Source organism: Arachis hypogaea, chromosome 17 (genome assembly GCF_003086295.3).
Source record: "Arachis hypogaea cultivar Tifrunner chromosome 17, arahy.Tifrunner.gnm2.J5K5, whole genome shotgun sequence".
Taxonomy (NCBI): domain Eukaryota; kingdom Viridiplantae; phylum Streptophyta; class Magnoliopsida; order Fabales; family Fabaceae; genus Arachis; species Arachis hypogaea.
The window spans coordinates 35,567,432-35,574,016 of NC_092052.1; the positions used below are offsets into that span (position 1 = coordinate 35,567,432).

Genomic DNA, 6,585 nt, shown 5'->3' on the forward strand with positions numbered 1-6,585 from the left:
TACCGGCCTTGGGTTTCTTCGAGTGAGACTGAGAGTGAGTGCAGAGAGCGAAATTGAGAGAGTGAGAGTAGAGAGCGGCTAGGTTTGCGTTTGGGGGTAGGGGGTTAGGGTTAGGTCACGTTAGTTGGTGGTGGGGAGTTTGGTTTTTAGGGTTTGGTTTAATACCGGTTCGGTTCGGTTCGGTTAGGGTTTTCATTGTCAGAACTGAAAACCGAAAACCGAAAACCGAAAACCGGTTCTGAGTATGCGGAGGGACTACCTGCACCTCATTTCAGATAACTGAATTTGAATTTTGAGGACAAAATTCTTAGTTAGATGGGTAGATGTAAATCCCGTTAAATTAGTAAATAATTAGTCAATAAATTAGTCTTTAATAAATAAAATTAGAAATGTGAATATTATATTAAATTAGGATAGAGCTCATCAAAACGAGAATTTTGACACTAATTTAAAAAAAAACGGTCCAAGATTGGACCGAACGGGCCGAACCGATTGAACTGGGCCCAAACCGAGCCCGTGGGCCCAATCGGACCAAGATTTAAATGAGCTAAAGCTCATTTCCTCCTCAAAAATGCAACAGAAGCTGCATGGAACAGCAAGGGGAGAAGAAAAGAAGAAACCCCCAACCCCCTCACGGTAAATTCAAATTGCCGTAACTCCTCCGTCCGAGCTTCGATCGCCGCACCGTTTGCGGTCACGTGACCACCGTGTCGAGCTCTACATTTCTACTGTAACAATTTTATTGGTAACTTGCTTAATCACTCTCAGTCTTTTCTTCCCCCAAATTTTTGAAAATTGAATAGAGATGTTGAATTTCTTTGCTTTTTGATGTTTTACGATCCAATTAGCTTGAGAAAAATGTTCACTCTTGCTTATATGAAGCTCGAGTAAGGTGAGGATACCATAAATTTGATTTAAATTATGGAATTTATGTTTTGAGTATTAAATTATGTATATATATGTTATGAATGTGTATTAGGTTGTGAATAAATAATTGGAGTTTGAAATTGTGGACGTTGAAATTTTGGTGGAGGCTGGGCATTAGTATTTTGTTGAGCTTTGGGGCTGTGTTTGTGTTGGGTAAATTGCTTTGGTTGCTACGTGAGAATCAGCCAAGGTATTGTTTACGTTTCTTGCATTTAATATATAATGTTCTGTGAGAACTTAGGGTAAATGACCTTAGGATAAGTTGAAACGCATGGAAATGTACAATGTTTAGTGTTCTTAACATTTATGGTGAAAGATGGATATGTGTTGGTAATTGTGGATGTATGGACAAACTTGGTTGGGATTGATGTATTTTGTTTATGCCTTATTTATATGTTTATAGACTGATGAGCGGATAATTTATACGCTTTTTGGCATTGTTTTTAGTATGTTTTTAGTAGGATCTAGTCACTTTTAGGGATGTTTTCATTAGTTTTTATGTTAAATTCACATTTCTGGACTTTACTATGAGTTTGTGTGTTTTTCTGTGATTTTAGGTATTTTCTGGCTGAAATTAAGGGACTTGAGCAGAAATCAGATTCAGAGGTTGAAGAAGGACTGCTGATGCTGTTGGATTCTGACCTCCCTGCACTCAAAGTGGATTTTCTGGAGCTACAGAACTTGAAATGGCGCGCTTCCAATTGGAAAGTAGACATCCAGGGCTTTCCAGCAATGTATAATAGTCCATACTTTGGCCAAGAATAGACGACGTAAACTGGTGTTCAACACAAGATCTCTGCCCAAATCTGGCGTCCAGCGCCAGAAAAGGATCCAAAACCAAAGTTGAACGCCCAAACTGGCACAAAAAGTGGCGTTCAACTCCACAAATGGCCTCTGCACGTGCAACACTCAGGCTCAGCCCAAACACACACCAAGTGGGCCCCGAAAGTGGATTTATGCATCAACTACTTACTTCTGTAAACCCTAGTAGCTAGATTATTATAAATAGGACCTCTTACTATTGTATTAGGTATCTTTTGATCATCTTAGGATCTTAGGATCATCTTTGGACGCCTGGTTCTTAGATCAGAGGGGCTGGCCTCTCGGCCATGCCTGGACCTTTCACTTATGTATTTTTAACGGTAGAGTTTCTACACTCCATAGATTAAGGTGTGGAGCTCTGCTGTTCCTCAAAGATTAATGCAAAGTACTACTGTTTTCTATTCAATTCTTCTTATTTCGCTTCTAAGATATCCATTCGCACCCAAGAACGTGATGAAGGTGATGATTATGTGTGACGCTCATCATCCTTCTCCCTTATGAACGCGTGCCTGACAAACACTTCTGTTCTACATGAATTAAGCTAGAATGAGTATCTCTTAGATCTCCTAACCAGAATCTTCGTGGCGTAAGCTAGAATGATGGCGTCATTCAAGAGAATCCGGAAAGTCTAAACCTTGTCTGTGGTATTCCGAGTAGGATTCAATGATTGAATGACTGTGACGAGCTCCTAACTCGCGATTGCAGGGCGTTAGTGACAGACGCAAAAGGATAGTAAATCCTATTCCAGCATGATCGAGAACCGACAGATGAATAGTCGTGCCGTGACAGGGTGCGTGAGCATATTATTCACTGAGAGGATAAGATGAAGCCATTGGCAAGGGTGATGCCTCCAGACGATTAGCCGTGCCGTGACAGGGCATTGGATCATTTTCCCGAGAGATGACCGAAAGTAGCCATTGACAGTGGTGATGTATCACATAAACCCAGCCATGGAAAGGAGTAAGACTGATTGGATGAAGGTAGCAGGAAAGCAGAGGTTCAGAGGAACGAAAAGCATCTCCATTCGCTTATCTGAAATTCATACCAATGAATTACATAAGTATCTCTATCCCTATTTTATTATATAATATTCGAAAACACCATTATCACTTTATATCTGCCTGACTGAGATTTACAAGGTGACCATAGCTTGCTTCATACCAACAATCTCCGTGGGATTCGACCCTTACTCACGTAAGGTATTACTTGGACGACCCAGTGCACTTGCTGGTTAGTTGTATCGAAGTTGTGACAATTATGAATTAAGATCAGAGCACCAAGTTTTTGGAGCCATTACCAGGATTTGTTCGAGCCTGGAGATCACAATTTCGTGCACCAAGGTTTTGGCACCGTTGCCGGGGATTGTTCGAGTTTGGACAACTGATGGTTCATCTTGTTGCTCAGATTAGGTAACTTTCTTTTTATTTTATTTTCAAAAATATTTCTAAAATTTTCTCATCTGTTTTCGAAAATAATAAAAATGTTTTCAAAAAAATTTTTATTCAAAATTTTTAAGAATGAATTCTAGTGTTTCATGAGGCTGTAAAGCCATGTCTATTCCTTTGGGAATGAGTATGTCAGGCATGTCATATCTGAATTACATGCTGAAGCTTGGCTGGCCATTGGCCATGTCTAGTGTTTTGGACCGGAGCTTTCATTGAAAGCTTGACTGGCTAGTGAGCCATGTCTAATTCCTGGACTGAAGCTTTAGACTAAAAATGCAAGATTCCTGGAATTCATATTAAAAATTTTGGAATCCTTATTTTTCCTTTTTCATATAATTTTCGAAAAAAAAATCCAAAAAAAAAATTTAGAAAATCATAAAAATCAAAAATATTTTTCTGTTTCTTGTTTGAGTCTTGAGTCATGTTATAAGTTTGGTGTCAATTGCATATGCATCTTGCATTTTTCGAAAATTCATGCATTCATAGTGTTCTTCATGATCTTCAAGTTGTTCTTGGTAAGTCTTCTTGTTTGATCTTGATGATTTTTTGTTTTGTGTCTTTTCATGTTTATCATATGCATTCTTGAATTCTTAATGTCTAAGCATTAAAGAATTCTAAGTTTGGTGTCTTGCATGTTTTCTTTACATTAAAAATTTTTCAAAATTGTGTCTATGATGTTCATCATGATCTTCATAGTGTTCTTGGTGTTCATCTTGACATTCATAGCATTCTTGCATGCATTCATTGTTTTGATCCAAAAATTTCATGCATTGCATAATTTTCATGTTTTTCATAAAAATTTCAAAAAATCAAAAAAAAAAAATATCTTTCCCTTTTTCTCTCATCAAATTCGAAAATTTGAGTTGACTTTTTCAAAAATTTTTAAAATCAAGTTGTTTCTTATGAGTCAAATCAAATTTTCAATTTGAAAATCTTATCTTTTTCAAAAATCAAATCTTTTTCAAAATTCTTAGTTATTTTCGAAAATTCAAAAAAATATTTTTCAAAAATCTTTTTCTTATTTTTATACCAAATTTTCGAAAATAACATAATCAATTAATGTTTTGATTCAAAAATTTAAAGTTTGTTACTTGCTTGTTAAGAAAGATTCAAACTTTAAGTTCTAGAATCATATCTTGTGATTTCTTGTGAATCAAGTCATTAATTGAGATTTTAAAAATCAAATCTTTTTCAAAAACTAATTTCTATCATATCTTTTCAAAAATATCTTCTCATCTTATCTTTTTCAAAAATGTCTTTTCAAAATATCTTTTCTAACTTCCTAACTTCTTATCTTTTCAAAATTTGTTTCAACTAACTAACTAACTAACTTTTTGTTTGTTTCTTAACTTTTTCAAAACTACCTAACTAACTCTCTCTCTCTAATTTTCGAAAATATCTCCCCCTTTTTCAAAAATTTCTTTTTAATTAACTAATTATTTTTATTTTTATTTCAAAAATTTTCGAAAAAAAAAATACTAAACATTTTTCAAAAACCAATTTCAAAAATCACTAACTCCTTTTTAAAAATAATTTTCGAAAATTCCTCCTTCTCTCTCATATTATTCTATTTATTTATTCATCTACTAACATCTCTTCCTCACATCATCACCAAATTCGAACCCCCTCCTCTATCTGTGTTCGAATTTCTTCTTCTTCTTTTCTACTAACAATAAGGAACCTCTTTACTGTGACATAGAGGATTTCTCTTCTTTTCTTTTTCTCTCCTCTTTCTTATGAGCAGGGACAGAGAAAAAGGCATTCTTGTTGAAGCTGATCCAGAACCTGAAAGGACTCTGAAGAGAAAATTAAGAGAAGCTAAATTACAACAATCCAGAGACAACTTGATTGAAAATTTTGAACAAGTAAAGGAGATGGCAGCCGAACCCAACAACAATGCAAGGAGAATGCTTGGTGACTTTACTGCACCAAATTCCAATTTACATGGAAGAAGCATCTCCATTCCTGCCATTGGAGCAAACAACTTTGAGCTGAAACCTCAATTAGTTTCTCTGATGCAGCAGAATTGCAAGTTTCATGGACTTCCATCTGAAGATCCTTTTCAGTTCTTAACTGAATTCTTGCAGATATGTGATACTGTTAAGACTAATGGAGTAGATCCTGAAGTCTACAGGCTCATGCTTTTCCCTTTTGCTGTAAGAGACAGAGCTAGATTATGGTTGGATTCTCAAGCTAAAGACAGCCTGAACTCTTGGGATAAGCTGGTCACGGCTTTCTTAGCCAAGTACTTTCCTCCTCAAAAGCTGAGCAAGCTTAGAGCTGATGTTCAAACCTTCAGACAGAAAGAAGGTGAATCCCTCTATGAAGCTTGGGAAAGATACAAACAGTTGACCAAAAAGTGTCCTTCTGACATGCTTTCAGAATGGGCCATCCTAGATATATTCTATGATGGTTTATCTGAGTTATCAAAGATGTCATTGGATACCTCTGCAGGTGGATCCATTCACCTAAAGAAAACGCCTGTAGAAGCTCAAGAACTCATTGACATGGTTGCTAATAACCAGTTCATGTACACTTCTGAAAGGAATCCTGTGAGTAATGGGACGCCTATGAAGAAGGGAGTTCTTGAGGTTGATACTCTGAATGCCATATTGGCTCAGAATAAAATATTGACTCAGCAAGTCAATATGATCTCTCAGAGTCTGCATGGAATGCAAGCTGCATCCAACAGTACTCAAGAGGCTTCTTCTGAAGAAGAAGCTTATGATCCTGAGAACCCTGCAATAGCAGAGGTAAATTACTTAGGTGAACCTTATGGAAACACCTATAACTCAACATGGAGAAATCATCCAAATTTCTCATGGAAGGATCAAAAGCCCCAACAAGGCTTTAATAATGGTGGAAGAAACAGGTTCAACAATAGCAAACCTTTTCCATCATCCACTCAGCAACAGACAGAGAACTCTGAACAAAATGCTTCTAATTTAGCAAATCTAGTCTCTGATCTATCTAAGGCCACTGTAAGTTTCATGAATGAAACAAGGTCTTCCATTAGAAATTTGGAAGCACAAGTGGGCCAGCTGAGTAAAAGGATCACTGAAATCCCTCCTAGTACTCTCCCAAGCAATACAGAAGAGAATCCAAAAGGAGAGTGCAAGGCCATTGACATAAGCACCATGGCCGAACCTGTAAGGGAAGGAGAGGACGTGAATCCCAAGGAGGAAGACCTCCTGGGATGTCCAGTGATCAATAAGGAGCTTCCCTCTGAGGAATCAAAGGACTCTGAGGCTCATCTAGAGACCATAGAGATTCCATTAAACCTCCTTATGCCCTTCATGAGCTCTGATGAGTATTCCTCTTCTGAAGAGAATGAGGATGTTACTGAAGAGCAAACTGCCAAGTTTCTTGGTGCAATCATGAAGCTGAATGC

General features: G+C 37.1%; 1 non-coding gene across 1 annotated transcript; it reads right to left on the reverse strand.

Annotated features, from left to right (window-relative positions):
• Positions 1-5,464: 5,464 nt before the first annotated feature.
• Positions 5,465-5,572, reverse strand: LOC112767612 (small nucleolar RNA R71). Its single transcript, XR_003185053.1, has one exon. It is a non-coding gene; the product is annotated as a small nucleolar RNA R71 (small nucleolar RNA).
• Positions 5,573-6,585: the final 1,013 nt, after the last annotated feature.